The sequence below is a fragment of the Stegodyphus dumicola genome, chromosome 1 (genome assembly GCF_044657685.1).
Source record: "Stegodyphus dumicola isolate Sdum_Otavi_A_Nest chromosome 1, ASM4465768v1".
In the NCBI taxonomy this organism is placed as follows: Eukaryota; Metazoa; Arthropoda; class Arachnida; order Araneae; family Eresidae; genus Stegodyphus; species Stegodyphus dumicola.
Window position 1 is genome coordinate 131,943,918 of NC_140768.1, and position 20,788 is coordinate 131,964,705.

At 29.7% G+C, this 20,788-nt stretch overlaps 1 non-coding gene across 1 annotated transcript; it reads right to left on the bottom strand.

Annotated features, from left to right (window-relative positions):
* Positions 1–8,941: 8,941 nt before the first annotated feature.
* TRNAY-GUA (transfer RNA tyrosine (anticodon GUA)) lies at positions 8,942–9,029 on the bottom strand. The gene is given in 2 exon segments: positions 8,942–8,977; positions 8,993–9,029. It is a non-coding gene; the product is annotated as a tRNA-Tyr (tRNA).
* Positions 9,030–20,788: the final 11,759 nt, after the last annotated feature.

Sequence of the window (20,788 nt, forward strand, 5' to 3'; positions counted from 1 at the left end):
TTCTTATTTCTTTATTATGCATGGCAAATGTTTATTACACCTAGTAAAACAGCTTTCCATCATTTCGCCCTGTTTAACTAATATGTAATTAAAATTACCCTGATGTTTTTTCAGTTCAATTATTCCTAATTCTAGGAATATAATGAACCTGCCCACAGGCAAATTAAATGTAAATGTTAACATTTAGCAGGTGGATGATTACTTCTCTCAATATACATAACACATGTTTGTTTGGCAGACGATTTACCCATCCTCTAAATGAGTTTCGATCCCCTCCAAAGGCTTACTTGATTATGTCGAATGAACGTATGTTTCTCCTTGAGGAAGGATTTTGAAGAAACACTTGTAAGGATCATGCTAATTTTATTAACAGTTAAATTTTGAGTTAAACTTCTTTCCTGCCTAATTCTTAACTTCAACTTACTACTTCCGGCCAGAACGTAGTTTTAGATTAACTTCTGAATACATAATGAGAAGGAGCGGTATTTAAACCGCGATGCTCTTCGGACTAAGCGAGAGAGTTACCAGGTATTCTGTCTGCACGCGTCCACCTTTAAGGCTTCTCTCTCTCTCTCTCTCTCGTAAGCTATTATTACGCTCGGCCGTACTTAGGCCCTTGATAGCTTCGCAGTCAATTAGCGTTAAGGGGCCAACTCGGTTAGAATCCTGATAGCTTCGGCTATATCTCTTTAGTTTGGATTAGTTTTATTTTACTTTTTAGCCTCTTAAGTTCAAGTCCAAATGTCGGCTTTTATTGTGCACTCCAAGAGAGTTCTGTTAAATCTTATTTGAATAATAAAGGGTTAATTACCCTTCCATCTTGTTGTTTCTTGTCACATGAACTCAAGCGATTATTCGCTTATCGGTTCTTAAGGTTCTTCACGTTCAACAGTAACTTAGCACTTACAAAATGAGAAACTCTACTCACTAACTGGATTGCAGCCAAAAATGAATCATGCTTCTAAAATAAAGGCTGATCAAACACTGTAAATGAAATAATTATGCGCCGATTAGTCTCGAAATGGAATTTTGCTTCGAATCCCTAAAAATACGTTGTTTCACTTTTCATTTGAGTCTGTTCCCATTCGACGAAAGGAAAAATATTTATCTTTAAAACTGAATCTTTCGGTTGTGGATTAACAAACTAAACTATTTGAAAGCAACAGATGCAGTTCTTAAGGATATTCGTCCTTTGATTCGATTGATTGGATTGATTTAAATAATAAATAGTTTGATTAATAAACTCATCGATTCGAAATCGAGCATTGGCAACATCGTACGGAATAAAGCATTTTTATCTCCGGCGCGTGAAACTGTCTATTGAAATACTACTAAAGCTATGCTGTTTTTTAAGATTTTTTTATAATGCTGTGAATTGATTTTATGTGGCTTAAGTGCGAATAACGTGATATTTAGTAAATTAAGTTAACGCACAAAACATTAACAATAAAGACAAAAAGTTTTGTCAGCCATCTTACTATGAAAACTTAACACTCATGTGATAAACTGAGAAATACTGGGAAAAAAATAAAAAAATATATGCCAACACTTAACAATCGGATTTTAAATATTGGAAAAACACATCGGAAATTTTAAACATATGCTGCTCTTAAAATTTTTATGATTTTGCAGTTCAACTGTATGCATCGTAAGTGTGAAAAAAAAAAAAAAAAAAAAAAAAAAAAAAAGGGGGGGGATTAGCAGGAGTCTGCAACAGCAGAGTGAGAGACTGCGAGCTCAGTGAGAGGATCTTTCGCTTTTAGCCCAAAGAGGCAATTTGCCCAGAAGGGATACTATTTTTGTTTTGGCATTTTACGACGTCCACTATAAAACAGCGTTTTACTTTTCAAACTGTTGCCATCAAATATGAGAGTCCTGCATCATATTTAAAGAAATTAAATAAGAAAGAATTTGCATGAATTTGCATGAAAATATGTATGTTTCCCGCACTGTGAAAAAGCAGCGGTGCCTAAAGACATCAAATTATGAATAACGTAATCCTCTACTCGAATATAGGTATTTGGAAGCCCAAATTTAGAATTTGTTTTGTTATCTATTTCATATTTTGTAAAACTTTAACGAATTTCATTAACAAACTCAACGATTTCAAAGCGAACACTGTACTTGAAAAAAAAATAAAATATCTACAGCACGCTAGACTGTGTATGGAAAATTCTAGCGATATGCTGCTTTTAAATATTTTGTGATATTGCTGTTGAATTGAATTTTATGGTTTAAGTGCGAACATGATATTTAATAAATAAATAAATAACACACAAAACTTTAAAAGAATGCTCCTTTGGACGTAATATAAAATCTGAAACCTTTCAGGTGTTTTTTATATATTTAATTTTTGTTTATAAAATAAAATTGAGGAAAACTTTTGATCAATATTTTAATCTATCTGCATTTTTACGTTTAGAATTAGTCACTGTGGTGAAATATTGTAAATCTGGGACATAATTTATTTTCGTCCATGTGTCTGCAAGCTCATGAATAATCACGTCCGAGCATCAAAAGAAGTGCATAAATTATTTTATACGCTAAGAAATTATTGTATACGCCTTATGGATATTATTAGCGTCTGAGAATTTCCCTCCTGTTTCCGTGCTACTTATTGTTATTTAATTACACATTTTCTTATAATTATTTAATAAGAAAGCATTATTTTCAATTGCATAAATGTACAGGGTATTCCAAAACTCTGGATGTATTTTTAAAAATCATATAAAGTCAGTAGACTGAGATGTATCCAGTTTACGCACAAAGATTTATTACAGAAGAGGAATTTCTTTGACGCAGGACGTAATTCTGTTTATATTTTCCTCGGTGTAAAAAGTTGTATAATTAGTATCGCGCAAATTCTTTTAATAAGTATATACCACTTAGAATGCATGATGGGTCGCTACTTTATGAATTGCACTGTAATATATTAACATATATATATATATATATATATAAATGTTTTATATTTTTAAACTTCTTATTCTGTTCTTATAGTGTTATACTAACAGCATGTTTCAGCTTATATGGTATTTCTCTCCCACTTTCCTAGCGCGCCTTCGTGGTGTAGTAGTTCTGCACGCTGGTCCGGTATTCCAGAGTCCGTGGTTCGATTCTCGGCGAAAGCGTTGCTAATGTTTCATTTCTCCTGCTTCCAAAAGGTACCTAATGTCTCTACAAGCTAAACTTTGAACTAAAATATATCTTGATGTTAACTGAATAAATAAAAATAAAAAACCATCCCTGTGATAAATCTTTAAGTGCAAAACTCACCTTAATAAGCCAGTTTGTCGACTGCATATTATTTTTAAAATGTGCCCACATTTACAGGATATCCTGCATTTATTTCTGTCGATAAGACTTTCATATTAAAAAATTCTGAAATATATATTTTCACTTAGGAACTACTATAATACAACCATCTATACTTTTGACGCGCTCTTCGTCGGAGTAGATACAAATTTCGCTGGCTACATATTAAAGTCCAATGATACACTGTAGGCACATACTGTATGCCTAAAATGATGATAATTGCCCTCATTCACTGATTTGCAGATATTGCCTTCATCGGCATATTGCCTCTAGGTGTGTAATTTTCTACACTGGTTTGCTGCTTCAATAGTATTAAGGTTTCGGTTTATTATTTCCTTGGAAGAAATAAGGGAGGAATTGTAAACGCAAAAAATTTTAGTTACTAGATTTCAACGGAAATATCCTGCAATATGAATTCGAAAGGGATTTTTTTTTTCCGTGACGTGTGTACGAACATTTCTATGCATTTTGCATAGCTCAAAAACGATTAGCCGTAGAGCGTTGAAATTTCTGCCGTAACATTTAGTGGCGTCCCTCCCTTTTTTTATTGTAATCGGCAGAACTAAACATGTATATATTGTTTCATAAGAATATAGTAAAGGTAAATTAAATTTAAATAATTCTCTTGCGCCATTGCTGCAAGGAAGGAAATTAGAATTTAACAAATATTCTCTATTCGTAAAAAGCTAATTTAATTTTTAAATTTAATTAAGAAATTTTAATTGCCAAAATAAGAAAAAATGAGAAATAAAATAGGAAATAAAATAAGAAATAAAATATTAATAAAAATAAATAAAAGATTTTTTTATTAATCTTTTATTTTTTATTTTTACAATTAAAATTTCTCAATTAAATTTTTAAGTTATATTAGTTTTTTACGAATAAAGAATATTTGTTAAATTCAAATATATATATATATATATATATACACCCTCTTTCTCGGCTTAAAAGTCTTTTACCTGGCTTTTAGTTTCGCAATCGTTGGTTGTAGCCATAAACGTAGAGTTATAGAACTGTTATAAATGACCAAAATATTCATATTTTGGCAATGTCAAATTTAAAAAAAACTGAATATTGGATAAATAAATAAAGAAATTTAATGCGGTATCCCCGCTCCTATACGGGAAAGTTTGGGTTATGAAAAATAAAAATACAAGAAGTTTCATTCCTGTACGACAAATATTGACCGAGATCTTTTACTTAAAAGAAATTTGCTATTTTCGATGTCATTTTCAACTTGCCTTCAGGGATCGGTCATTCAATCTCTTTCGTTCGTGCTGCGCGTGAGCTAATAGACCCAGGGCTACGAAATTTGGTATATAGGGTGCATCTAGATAAGAGCCAGTGCACTTTGAAGCGATTTTTTTTCAAAATTTGAATCTTATATATATATATATATATATATATTATCTTTGTTGATGAAATCGCATCATTTTGAATAGTTTCATTCTTTTAGAAATGTGGTTTTGGCAATAGTTCTTCATTCAATGTATAAGGACTGCTGACCGTTGAAAATATGAGATAAAATATTATTAATTACACACGCAACACGCACGTCGCAATCTTCGTATTCTGACACACATGTGTCTCGCGAGGCACAACAGAAAGAAATTTCTTTTTATATACTCTCTCTCTCTCTTTATTAGCTAATGGCAAAGCGTTTTGTATATTTTCAATTATGTCATCCACAAAGCACAATTTTGATTGGTTATTGCTTTCTGATGATAGTTTCATTCTTTTAGAAATGTGGCTGTGGCTACAGTTTTTCACTCATTGCTTTGAATACCGGACTGTTGACTGTTTTCTCTTGAAAATATGAGATTTATTGCTTATTTTATTGTAATTTCTTTATGTTATGTTTAAATTATATATAATTTTAATTATATAAAAAGTTTTGCATGATTTTGTTTAGGAAACAAAGCTTTTAACTTTCTTTATACCATTTGAATTCTTAAAATTTTGCAACCGGAAGTTGGTTAATTTATTTATAAGGATAATTAATATTTGTGTGAAGGGATATTGCTTATTTTATTGTAATTTTTTTTATATATAATACATTTTTATTTTTATTTTTTTTCCTTTTTTGATAAAGTTTTTCTGCAAAGTAAAACTCTGTGCAGTTTTTAAATTTAATGTTGGGTGTTTCCTTTAGGCATTTTTCTGGTACATTTAAAAGCCAGACGAAGGCTGGCCAGGTAGCGGTTAGTTTATAATAATTCGATGAGGCTATAATTTTAAACGAAATGCAGGGAAAAAAAAAAAAAAAAAAAGCCGTGCAAGGAAATCATGCAGTATCCATACGAGATTTATATATATATATGGCGAAGTGCGCTAGAGCTATCCGCTAAGGAAATGGATACCTTTGTGGAAGACGATGTAAGAAAAATTGACTCATATACATGCTGCACTTGGAGAAAACCACTAGAGAAGGCCCATACAACCCAGCTCGTTCACCTGAAATCGAATCCAGGTTGAAATACCAGTGTTTGACGACTTTATCGCTTGGCCGCTTGTGGACCAACCATATTAAAGAAAATTCAAATTTGCCACTGTTCAACTCTAATCACACATAGAAGTCTTTAAAAAAAATTTTCGAAATACTGTTTAGTAGTTATTCAATGCTGCCGAAGTCATTCCTGCATGAGATTACATACCAGTGCAAAACTTTGCAAGAGTCTCATTGCTAATGAAACGTATGAGAATTTAAGAACTGCAATGACTTGTGGGTAAGTTTCTAATAATGGAAATTTGTAAATGTTGGATAGGTAAAAATTAGAAAATTATTTAAACATAATTTGCAAATTCTGAACTGTCTGAAATCTCTTTCTTGGCCATTTTCATAAACAAAAAAAGCAAGGCCAACCTTATCATTCATCTTACTTTCGTTTGTAAAACAAATTAATTTGTACTCTTCATGAATGACATCGGAATAGCCAACAACTGCTTTAGGATTCCTGTTGAAAGGATGTCGCAAAGAAGAAACTGCGAAATTGCTATCAAGAAAATTTGATGAGAAATATGGCGAAATGACCCTAAAATAATAAATTTCACTTCGCCGGTTTTAAATACTACGATGTTAGGCTAAATAAATAAAAAAAAAAAAACGGAGCTAGAACAATATCACTTCCTTACTCAACTGTCAAGAAGGAATTCAAAAAGTAAAGTAAAACACTCTGTTGCCATTCCACAAAAGATAAATTTAAGTTGATATCATTATTCATTTTCGTCAAGTGCCTGAAAATGCCTTCCTTCATCGCAATATTGATCAGAATTTCAATTTCTATGGGTGGAATACGAGCGATAGTAAAAAGTGCCGCATAACTTATAGTTCTGTAGCCGCGAACAATTCTTAAATCTTTTTTCGAATTTTACTTAGAAGCTTTCAGTTTACTATTTTCTGTCAACCCCCCACCAAACCGCAGAAAATAGCCGACACTAAGAGATGGGAAATATATGCCTATTTTTTTTTAACCCATTACATCTGGCGAATCCATTAATATTTAAAGTTCCATTTAATCAATCTAATTATTATTTACATTACTCAAATGCAGTTTAAAAGGAATATTCACTACTTTTACAAAGCTGTTTTACAAAGCTGTTTTTACAAAGCTAAAAATTCCTACGACTATGTTATTTATTCTTTTTTCCTTGCTCATTTTTCATCCATGCTAAATTTTAATTATATTATTTATGGGAGTGCAAATAATAAATTTTTAAACCTAAAAAGCATGTCTATAGAATAGACAAAATTCGATATTAGCTGCTTTTATAAAAAAAAATAAATAATCAGCAGATGTTTAAAATGCTAATTAAAGTATATTAACTCAAAACTAATTAATTAAATTATTTGAAAATTATAATTAAAATGATTAATATTAAGTACGTGTCTGAAAGAATAAAAATATTTTATAAATCTTATTTTATTTTTATATTTTGGTTTTATTCAAAGTTAAAAATACATGCATCAGAAATACTGAGTCTCTAAAAAAAACATTCCAAAAAGAGATATAAATATATTTTACTAGCCGAAAGCAATTTACCCAGAAGGGCTATTGTTCGTTTTGGCATTTTTCGTTGATAAACGGCGAATCATTTTTTAAATTGTTGCAACCAACTATTATCGCCCTGTATTATATTTAAAGAAATTAAATAATGTAGAATCTACATAAATGTATGTATGTTTCTCGCATTGTGATAAAACAACGGTACCTATCCAATTTTGAATAACATACGTCTCCACCCGAATATAGGCATCTGGAAGCCCTAATTTGGTATCTGGAATTTGTTTTATTATCTATTTCATATTTTGTAAAGTATTTATGGGTTTTTGATTAAGAAACAAACAATTTCAAAGCGAACAATGGGAACACCGTACGAAAAAAAAAAAAAAAAAAAAAAAAAAAAAAAAAAAAAAAAAACAAGTATCTGTATCTCCAGCGCGCGAGATTGTGTATCGGAAATTCTGAAGGTGCGCTCTTTTAAATATTTTGCGATGTTGCTTTTGAATTGAATTTTATGGTTTAAGTGCGAAGAATGTGTTATTTAATATATAAAGGTAACACACACACATACACAAAAACAAAACAAAACAAAAAAAAAAAAAAAAAAAACTTTGGACGTAATATGAAATATGAAAGCTTTCAAATTTTTTTTCTTTCTTTTTTTGTATATTATCCCTTTGCACTCGAGAGGTGACTCTCAGTCGCCACTTGATTTGATGCGATAACTCGAGAGGTGACTCTCAGTCACCACTCGGTTTAATGCGATAATTCGGGCGGTAATCATATTTATTTAGGTTTTGTTTTGGCAGTAGAGCTTCATGACTGTATTCAACAATACATACGTATAAAATAGCTGACACTCTTTACTCTTAAATAGGTTATTTTATATTTATTGTTATACATGCATCTTCAGGGTTAGTTCGAACTCCACAGTCGTGGCAATAGGAATATTAGTTCAAAGTTAGGAAGCCCAATAAACATGGAATATGATTTAAAAATCACTTTAAATTAAGATGAATTCAATTTTTCTGAAATTATGTATATGCATAGACTACTTGACGACAAAAAGAAGGAAAGCAGTGATGAATATAACGATGAAGTAAAAAGTGTAAGAAGGCGAAAATTCGATGTTATGAAGAATAGTGAAAATGAAAGCGAAAGGGATTCAGCAGGAGAGAGAGAGGGAGAATTCAAAATTGATTAATGTGCATAGAATCCGCAGAAATACTGCAAAGAATACCGTTTGTATCCCGCGAAATATCCACAAGATCGCAAGTACGAGTACATTCCGACATAAAAGAACCATTATATTTTTTTCAATTGTGTGTGAAATCATTTTAAATTAGCTGTAAGAAATTCACTAAATATGCGGAAAATAGTCTTGAGTTACTGATTCGGCCAAGGCGAAAAAGGCCTCGAGTGCAAAGGGTTAATTCTTATAGTTAATTTTATACTTTATTGATAACTTTGAAAGGGAAAAAAATAAATAGTTCTCTTATATTCCTAACTTATATTTTGCAGTTTAACTGGATTGATCCCGTAATGATTTCAAACAGAAATTAAAGAACAGAGAATAATTACTTTATAAGGAATCTATTTATGCTGCACTGGACAAAAAGAGAGGATCCGTCGAGCCGGAGTCGAACCAGCGACCTATGGATATCTGTTACAACTACCTACCGTCCACCGCTCTGCCAACTGAGCTATCGACGGAACAGTTACAGTGCCCTTTTTAACAAATTCCACACCAGTTTCGAACACTGAAACGCAAAACGGACCCACTTTTAGGTTCTAAATCGCACACAAGGCATGCCCAGTGCCAGGAAGTTTTCATTTGTTTTTTGTTTTAATACCTTTTGGGGCTTTTAGTTGTTAAAATAAAAGGTGTTTGTTGCATTATATATTAACACTATTTTAGATGCCATTCAGAGGAGATTTATGTTTCAAATAAGAAGATAGTTAGCCTTTTACTGTTATTGTTTTAATGAAAAAGTGGCTTGAGTGTTTTGAATACAGAAATGGGTGCTCTGCCAAATTAGAGATTTATTGACATTTCTTGTAACCTTTTGTTTCGCCTTTTCTATTTGCATATTCTCGTAACCCTTTCCGCACAAGTTTCTTGCGCATTAAAATGCTAATTGGTTCGACTGTGCAGGCAAGCTAATTGTGCAGGCAAAGAATCTCTAGTGCAGGTATTTCATAGCGTTTTCTTTAGGCCCAGAATGGCAGCTAATTTCGTTTTGGTATTTTGCGTCGAAAACTTTAAATTTCCGTTTCACTTTTAAGAATCTACATAAATGTATGTTCTCGCATTGTGATAAAACAACGGTACCTAGAACCATCAAATTTTGAATAACGAAATCCTCCACTGAATATGGGCAACTTGAAGCCCCAATTTGGAATTTGTTTTGTTATCGATTTCATATTTCGTAACACTTTAACAAATTTTTGAATAACAAACTCAGCGATTTCGAAACGAGCAATGGCAACACTGTACGGAAAATTAAACGTTTTTATCTCTAGTGCCTAGACTAGGCATCAGAAATTCCGAAACTATGCCCATTTTAAAATTATTTTGAGATATTGTAGTTGAATTGTTAAAGTGCGAAGAAAAGGTTACACGCAAAACGTTAAAAAAAATCCCCTTTGGGCGTAATGTAATTATATATATATATATATATATATATATGATGTACCAGCTTTTGTCCGGAATAAATAGATTGGTGAAGAATCATAGATGTAGTCGTAGCTTAAATTATCAGACGATAAGTTTAAAAAAAAAAAACAGGATCCATTTATTATATTTCAGAAGGAATAGCAGTTACAAAAATTAAGATATCCGGAGTAAATGAAAAAGAATTACTAATAACTTTTTGTATGAAGTTTACTGCATCGTGACATTTAAGAAAAAGCCTCGATATTCTTTTGCGAGTCCTTTTATAGCCTTTGGAAAGGCGGGAGCTTCCAAGAAATGACGTCAGCCTCGTCAGCCATTCCAATTCGCTTTAAATATTTCCAGAACATTCTATAACTGTATGTGTAGAAAAGGCGGGAAAAACAACTTGACTACGGGGCTATGGATTTAATTCCACGTACTTTCAAATAAGAGAACGTCGCCATTAAAAATGAAAAGAACATAGAGTTAGAATTTTAAGTGTATTCTTGACTATGGAATTTTATTATTACAAATATTCCCCCCCCCATCTGAAAAGGCTTGAAGCCGGGCGCCTCGACCACAAGACATTCCAGATAGAAAAAAATATTTTAAATAATTGCTTAATTTGTTTGAAGAACTCGCATCCAGAATTGGAGTTACAATAATATTAATCTTAAATAGACACTCTCACTATAACACAGTCAATAATAATATCAATATATAAAATTTTAAATAATATACCTTAATATATTGACATTTATAGATAATAAAGAAAAATAACATTATGCATGCAGTATTGGGAAAACATTTCTCGAGAACAGTTTCAGTTCTGGATCCAGGTCTTTAAAGATTGCTGCAAAACATTAGAGCAGTTCTTATTTTACAAATCTTTCATTTCCAGTTCGCCGTGGCTTTAATATTGAAAATTTCCATTTGAGGTGAGGTATTCCTCTATTCTTTTCTTCATATCATTGACAACTGCAATACTTGACTAATTTCTTAACATTTCCTTTTGACTTTTAGTTTGTTTACAGTATTTCATTTTGACTACTTATTCATGTAAAACACTTATTTTGATAATAATCATTTTAAATAATAATTTTACTCGTATTTTAACTTTTACTATCCACAATGACAATTATGTCATATACTGCATTGTCGTTCAACAAAACTTTCAACTTCAATAGTATTTTATAATTACCATTAATGTCGTTGCCAAAAGATTAACACATAAATACAAAATAAATACAAAGATACAAAACAACACACCAAAAATTTTCAACACAGAAAAATTAGACATTAAATAATTAGAGGTGCTTCAATTACCTTTAGTAGCAACCCCAGTTGAGCGTTTACCAAAAGGAAGGTGTGTCTACCTATTGGTGATGTAGTTTAAAATTTCCTGTGTCTTGGTAGTGTCGTAGTCTGGAAATATGGACAATATCAGTAGGTTTCTTTGTGTGGTAATTCTTTTTATCAATTTCATAATTAACCTCAGATAATTTTTTGACAATTTGGTATGGTGCAGAATAGGGAGGTGTCAATTTACGTGTATTCGGAAATTCAAATTTATCAAATAAAACTAGATTACCAGGTTGAAAATTCTACATCTGCAAATTTTGTGTCATAACGACTTTTATTCCTTTTATGATATTCAATAGTTCTCTCTTTAGCTAATTTTCTCGCTATGTCAACCGGAGGGTAAGTATTCTGATCTAGGGGAGAATCGAAAGGAAGTTTTCCGAGTAAAAGATATGCAAGGGTGAATTTAGTTACCGAATGAGGGGAATTATTATATTCACTAATAACTTGATCCAAAATTTTCGTCCATGGAATTTTCGATGATGTAGAATTTACTTTACATCTTAAAAGGGTTACTAGGGTTTGGTTCACACGCTCTACTTTACCATTTGTCTGGGGGTGATGGGCAGCAGTTAGAAGTTGTTTTACATTATAATTTCTAAGAAATGTTTTGAATCTATTGCAGGTGAATGCGGCATTGCGGTCACTAAGGATTTTTTGGGGGACTTGAATTTGGAAACTTTGTTTCAAAATATTAGCATAAGTTTCTGTAGTTGCACTTTTAGATGGAAAAGCTCAGACATATTTTGTGGCATGATCAACAAACATGGCAATGTTTCACGAAATTTCCAATATCTTTACTAATGTAGGGCCAATAATACTGTGGGGTGATTAAATTTAACATAGCATGAATACCTGGGTGTCCGAAATTTTCATGAGTTTCAGTTAATAATTTTAATCTTAAGGATTTTGGTACCACAATTTTATAACCTTTTTTCTTCTTAATTACCATCAAATCATTTAGTTCTGCATACTTTTTTCACACACATTATCACTTTTTTGCTGTTGTATAATTTCATCACGATTAAGTAAATACACAGAATGTTGGAGCTGGTGAGAAACAGGTTGTCTAGAAAGAATATCAGCTTCAATGTTTGTAGAGCCTTTTTGATATTTAACTTCGTAATCAAACATACTTAGTCGGAGTGACCAACGGAATAATCTGCCTCTTAAATTCTTAACATTTTTAAGGCAAACAAGGGCTGCATGATCAGTATGGATTGTAAATTTTTGACCGTGAAGATAGTAATAAAATTTATCTAATGCATCAACAATAGCTAAACATTTAAGTTCTGTAATTGCATAATTTTTTTCGTAATCTTTTAAAGCTCTAAAATGGTAGGAAACTGGGTGTAATACATTACTTTCCTCTGGCTGCTTCAAAACAGCTCCCACAGCAATCTGTGATGCATCAACAAAAACATGACAAGGTTTATTTGGATCATACAGTTGTAAGACTGGTTTTGAAATAAGAATATTTTTCAGTTCGTCAAAAGCAATTTGACATTGATCATCCCAATGCCATCGTACATCTTTGTTCAATAATTTATTTAGAGGAGATCGTAATTTAGCATAATTAGGTGTGAACCTATGATAAACATTTACACTGCCTAACACTCTTTGTAGTTCTTTTACATTACTTGGATATTTCAAATTTTTAATACTTTCGATATTTTGGTTATCTGGGGTAACTTTACCCTTTCCAATTTCATAACCTAGAAAATTGATTTTATCTTTGGCAAAGACGCATTTACTCTGGTTCAATTTAATACCTTCTTGAATAAATATTTCAAATAATTCACTCAAATGCTTTAGATGTTGTTCTTTGGAAAAAGAGTAAACTATTATGCCATCAAAATAAACTACAAGCAAATTGGATTTTATTTTTAGTGAGGATGCGTTTAATAACCCTGTTAAAGATAGCCGGTGCATTTTTGAAGCCAAAAGGGAGTCTTAGCCATTCATACAGTCCAAAATTTGTAATAAAAGCCAATTTTTCAGTGTCATCAGGATGAATAGGAATGTGCCATGACCCTGATAATTAGATCCATTGTAGAAAAAACATTTGCATTACTTAATTTGTCTAATAAAAAGTCTAACCGGGGCAGGGGATGAGCATCAGTCTTTGCTAAAGCATTAAGCTTACGATAATCAATACACATTCTGCTTTTTTTGCCTTCCTCGCGTTTTAATACTAAAGTTACTGGGGATGCATAAGGACTACTACTTTCTTTCATAATTCCATTTTTTAATAATTGATCAATTTGTCGTCTAATTTCTTCTTCTTCCTTAGGGGAAGTTCGATAAGATCTTAAAGTGACAGGCAAATCAGAAGTCAAGTTAATTCGTTGTGGTTCAATGTTAATTTTACCTACATCATATTTATTTTTGGAAAACACATTCTTATATTTATTTAACAATTTAATTAATTCAGGGTTTTCTTCCTCCATACTCTCTGAATCTGTTGTTATTTCACTACTTTGTTTTTTCACATCACTTTTTTGAATTTTTAGTTTTACATTACTTTCATTATTTACATTAACTCTTGTTACCTTAGACATCTTATCATCATTAAACTTCATAATATTAGACTTATTAACTTCATTAACTATTATATCTTTAGACACATTATTATATATTATTTTCATCAACACTTATTACCTCAGAGATATTACTTCCAGGTTTTGTCTTAACTGATGGCATTACATTACTGTTTTTTTTTTCAAGTACTTGATCAAGTTGTACATGCAAAGAAACTCTGTTATTTACATTCACAGAATTTGAAATGTTTTCATTTCTTTCAGTTACCACTAAATTACTACAATCAATTTTTAATTCAAATAATTTACATTCATTTAAACCCAAAAGAACATAATCTAAATTAGTATCTAACACTAACAAATTATTTAGTTTAATAATATTTCCAATTTTCATTTGTAATCTACACATTTTATCAATAGAAAAATTTCCTTTAGTTTGCCTAATTTTAATACCTTTTACCTTTTGAATTTTCAACTGTAAATTGTTTGCAGATTTTTCTGAGATGATAGACAATGTCGCGCCAGTGTCCACGACACAGTCGACTGATCTGCCATGGGATAAAAATCCCTTAATTCTTAGTTGTCAAATTCCCGAAGAATCAGACTCCGAATTTTTGTTTTCCACATTAGAATTAGTTTCAGTTTCGTTGTTCTCATTTCGGAATGGGCAGATTTGAGCCCAGTGATAACAATTTGGTATCCCTTTTTTGGTACATATTCTACAAGGTGATGGGGCTATACCGTCAAAATTACTATTAGTATGGTGACTTACAACCTTCTTTTCGTTGTTGATATTGCTGTTAGATTTATTTCCAATTTGTTGAAAACTATGAGGTTTGTAATTAAATGCATTGGGCCGATTATCAACAAACTGACGATTATTATTTCGGAAATTAGCTTCTCTGAATTGTTGACTATTCCTATCTCTGTTATAATTTTGTGAATTTTCATCTTTAAATTCATAAATTTGTCGAAGTTTGTGGGCTTGTTCTAGCCAAGTTATAGGATCAGCGGGACTTTGAACAATCATCAAAGACTTTAAGTTAGTTGGCAAACCATCTGTCAAACCTTCTAAAATAATTTATTTATCCAAATTAAGCCACTTACCCACTTCTATTTTCTTTCGAAAGTAATTTGTGATGTCTTCTCTGACGTTATATTTTAAATTAGCGAAGTCGCCGAAAGTAGTTAAGGTGGGCTCGTTAAAGTTTTCTTTTAATATTTGTTCAAATTCTGAGTAAGTTTTTAGTTCATGGCAATTTTTAATATAGAGCCAGAGTGCGTTTTCCTTAATGTAACGAGAAATATTTTGAAGTTTCCAATTTTCGTCCTTATTTTGGCAGACTTTGTTAAAATAATCTAACCAAGAAATTATGTCACTGTCCTTAGAATCTTCAAATGGAATAATATTTAAATCTATTGAATCTTGATTCACGTTCAGTGAATCGTCAAGATTAAAGGTTCCTGATTTGCAGACATTGTAACTGAAACTTTAAAGTTTTCTTGAGAACACGAAATGTGCACTTTTCTCAAAATATTTTTACAATAGTTAAAAAATTTTTTAAACCAAAAACTCTTCAGAGTATTATCAACACTTCATAGAATAATAGACTTAAATAAAAGTTTTGTATTCTCAAACTTTATGATTATCATTATACATTTCAGGATAATATCAAATCTTACTTAGAATACTATTAATTAGAATAAGACTTGAAATTTAAATAAACTCGTAATTACTTTAACATAATATATTTAAATCGAACTATTGTCGTAGCAACTTAGTACACACAATGGAGAAAACATAATTTCTTAAAATCTGTTCTTACTTGGCTGTTGAATACACTATTTAATCCTGCTCATTTGTGTGCTGTTAAAAAAACACAGCATAAATGATTGAAATTCTTCACTTCTTTCCAGCAAACGATATCCAAATCATGCAGTTCTAACTATGAGACGCGCTTAAAATGCGACAACAAAGATGTATCACAATTCACAATTCTTCAGTTGCATAAAAAAAAACAGACACAAGTTGCACTTAAAAAGTTCTTTCTCTTCCATTGGATCTTTGGGTACAACCTGCCGACTCCTTGTGAGGTACCAGCTTTTGTCCGGCATAAATAGATTGGTGAAGAACCATAGATGTAGTCGTAGCTTAAATTATCAGACGATAAGTTTAAAAAAAAACAGGATCCATTTATTATATTTCATATATATATATATATATTGTTTCAAAAGAATAAATTGAATAAATACATTGAATAAATACAAATTTAATTAATTCTTTGTGCCATTGTTGCAAGGAATGAAATTTACATTTTAACAAACATGTATATACGTAGAAAAGCAAATTTAAAGTAAAAATAATGTGCAAACATATAAAAGATTTAATTTTCGAACTAATCTACAATATTATTTAAATTCAGATAGCATAAGTAAATCAAGTGCAAAACCAAACCATGAAAATAAATTCACCAATTTAGCAAATTAAAATTAATCTAATTTTTTTTTTTAAATGCATAAGTGAATGACTGTTGAGCAGGCAGGAGACAGACTTTTCAAGGGGATGTTGCCTCCAAACGTAACTCTTCAATCATTCAATTCGTGTTTCGTGATTCATGCCAGCAAGGGTAAAAGTCAAAACCAAAAGTAAATACATAGTGAAGAATGTCCAAAAAGAAATACCAACTAAGTGTTACCTTGAGTAATTAGCAATTAAAAATTAAAGGTCTAAAAGAAAAATACCAATAATGAAGTATTTTTAGAAATAGGCAATGTAAAGTTTAGTATTAATTAAATTTTTTAAAAAATTAAATTTTCCAGAAAAATTAATTTAGAAACCAATGCATTTTAGAAACCCTTGTTTACAGAAACCTCCCCGACACGAACATGCATATTAATCAAAAAGAAACTGAAAAGGAACTAGACAAAATTAATATAAACCAAAAGAAACTAAAAAGAACTAATTCATAATTTATAAAAAACAAATATATACTTAAAATATAATTACATATCTAGAAAATACTTCAATACTACATAAAAAATACTTAAAAAGTACTTAAAAGCAAGTAAATAGTAAGTTTTAATTCTAACTTACCTACCATAAGCGTTGGGGTCTGCAAAAGTATTTCTAAGTGATGTAAGTGTGTTCTGCAAATTATATAGATGGCGCTAATGTAAATAAAGTTGAGTGCCTAGCTGCTATTAATATTAAAATATTTAAATAATATAAATCTAGAAAAAATCAAAGAATATCCTAAAGGTATGTAATTCAAGTTTTAATTTTAACTGACCAACTATTTATGGCAGAGAGTTTGGTAGCTGAGCTAATCAAGTGGTTATTGTGAATTAATAAACGTAAACTTGTTTGTAATGTTGCAAAATTGTGTAAATAATGCAAAAAAAAAAAAAGTTAAGTGAAAAAATTTATTTTTTTTGTGAAAATTGCAAATTAAAAAGTAATAATAAAATGTAATTAAGTAAAACTGAAATGTTTTAAAATTTTAAAAATGTTTTAAAGTAAAATTCAAAATTTAAATTTTAATTTAAAAAAGTCTTAAATTGTCTTAAAAAATTCCCCAAATTTTTTTAAGTGAAATTTAAATTTTGGATTGAATTCCTTAAAAATTTTTTTATTTATTAAATTTAAAGAAAGAAAAGGTAAGTTAAAAAAGAGAATTCCCAGAAATTTCCTAGAAATCTCTCAGAAATTTCCCAAAAATTCCTTAAAAAATGTTGATTAAAAGCTAAATTTATAGAAAGAAAATTGAAAGTTTTAATAAACTTGATTCCAACTAGTATATCAAAACTTCACTAACTACTGCCTAAAGTATGGAAAATTAGAAGGATTAAAATCTTCACTCAATTTGGGCTCTCAATTTTGGGAGAGCATGTAGATTAGCTAATCTATTGTAGTTATATGGTTGTGAAATTTGCAGTTTCTTATGAAATGCTTTTAGCTTTTTTGAAACAACATTTTCTTGTATATTGGTGAGTTTGTAAGTAATGGCATTATTGAGTTTAGTATTAATTAATGAGACATAAAAAAATTTTCATATTATGCTAATATTATTTTTGGCTTTCAATCCCAAAATTTCATAAATCACCACTCAAATTTAGATTTATTGCTAATGGTACAAATAATTATAAAAAGAATATAGATTACATATTTGCAATTAAACTTTAAAAAAATCTGTAATTTAATCCAACAACTCGTTAACAAACAACAGAACTATAGTTGGATTATTTATTATTTATAATAATGCTCCAGTTCTCAGCAGATTTATAAGTTTAGAAATCAAGAACATTAACTACTATGACTTTGAAAACCTTTATACTTCTCTACCATTAGAAGAAATTTTTACTAGTTTAATGCAACTCCCACAACTTTTTCCTGACATTCTTGACATCCTTTGTATTGAAAAATGGAATACTTATCTGAATTGTGCATTATTTAATAACTACATTAAATTCAATAATAAGATCTTTCAGCAAGTGAGAGGAATTCCTATGGGAGCAAACAGTTCTATACAAATATGTAACCTATTTCTTTTTACTTATGAATATAAATTCCAACTAAGTTTAAATAAGAATGAATTAAAGCTATTTGCACATGCATTTAGATACATAGATGGTATTATAACTTTCAATAATAATTCTGCATTTGAGCAATTCAAAATTTACCCAAATAGTTAACACTTAATAAAAAGAATACGAATCAAGATACTATTGAATACCTAGACCTGCTAATTATTAAACACAGCAAAATTAAATTATATGATAAAAGAAGGAATTTCCATTTTCATACTATTAAACTAATTAATTAGAACTCTAATATCTCTAGAAGAGTAATAGAAAACACGTTTCATATACAAATAATCAAAATAAAAAATATATGTACTGAAATAGAAGATTTAAAGGAAGAAATAATAAAGCTAATTAATGTTCAAGTTGATAACCAAGTACCACCAAAATTTATTAATTTATATATTAAAAAGGCAGGCATTAACTTTATTTTATAATTTTTTGGCTCTTTTTGGTATGATAACATTACCTTAAACCTTAGGTGGAGGGTAATGGAGGATATAGAAAAGTAAAGGAATTATCTTGTAAATTTTTATTGTAAATAAATTTGTAAATATGTATATTTAATCAATACTGGATTCTTTCCTTTTACTAATAAAGGGCCAACTCTTTTCAAAAGTATCAATTATAGCCCGAATTGAGTGAAGATTTTAATCCTCTTCTAATTTTCAATACTTTAGCCAGTAAAGTTTAAAGTTTTGATATACAAGTTGGAATCAAGTTTATTAAAACTTTCAATTTTCTTTCTATAAATTTAGCTTTTATTCAACATTTTTTAAGGAATTTTTGGGAAATTTCCGAGAGATTTATAGGAAATTTCTGGGAATTTTCTTTTTTAACATACTTTTTCTTTCTTTAAATTTAATAAATAAAAAATTTTTTAAGGAATTAATTTCAAAATTTAAATTTTATTTGAAAAATTTGGGGAATTTTTTTAAGACATTTTAAGACTTTTTTAAATTAAAATTTAAATTTTGAATTTTACTTTAAAACATTTTTAAAATTTTAAAACATTTCAGTTTTACTTAATTACTTTTTAATTATTACTTTTTTATTTGCAATTTTCACAAAAAAATATTTTTTTCACTTAACGTTATTTTTTGCATTATTTACACAATTTTTGCAACATTACAAACAAGTTTACATTTATTAATTCACAATAACCACTTGATTAGCTCAGCTACCAAACACCCTACCATAAATAGTTGGTCAGTTAAAATTAAAACGTGAATTACATACCTTTAGGATATTCTTTGATTTTTTCTAGATTTATATTATTTAAATATTTTTATATTAATAGCAGCTAGGCACTCAACTTTACTTACATTAGCGCCATCTAAATAATTTGTAGAACACACTTACATCACTTAGAAATACTTTTGCAGACCCCAAAGCTTATGGTAGGTAAGTTAGAATTAAAACTTACTATTTACTTGCTTTTAAGTATTTTTTAAGTATTTTTATGTAGTATTTAAGTATTTTCTAGATATGTAATTATATTTTTAAGTATATATTTGTTTTTTATAAATTATGAATTAGTTCTTTTTAGTTTCTTTTGGTTTATATTAATTCTGTCTAGTTCCTTTTTAGTTTCTATTTGATTAATATGATTTGATTTAATTTAATGTCATGGGTTCTATATTTATATTTGGAAAAATTTTATATTCGTTATGAACAAATAAAATTATAAGAATTTTGTCTCCCATACAACAGAAATTAACAGGGATATTTTATTTCGAACTTGCGATTTTTGATGCCATTTTCGACTTGCCTCGAGAGATTAGTTAATTAAGGTAATTCGAGCAAACATAATCTGCATAATAATAAAATATCTGCATAATAATAAAAAATCTGCATAATTTGTTAATTATTTAATTTTTCTATAAAGTCAGCTATTATGACGTTTTATCTACTTTCTACACATGCTCTTTCGTTTAGCTTTCAGTGAATCATGCAATGACATTTCAGGTTCCGGAAAAGTGGCTTAGTAATTTTCAACTCATCAAAATATCTTAAATTCAAAATTGTCTGATATGCTAAAATGATACATTTGTTTTAGTAATAAAGACAGAAAACTAAAACTGAAGTCGTATTTTAATCAACTTTTGAACCGCTGAATTTGTTACCAAAACAAATTTATGCGTTCTGTATTCGAAAAAACAAACGTCAAAATATGTTCTTATTTCAGAATATTTGGCTTCAGGCACAACATAACAATACTAAAAAAAGAACACACTGAAAATTGATTTATTAGATAGAATAACGACAAAGTGTACATTAGGATTATTTGCCTAATTCAGAGAAATGCCTTCGGGATGTACTTTCTAAGGAAA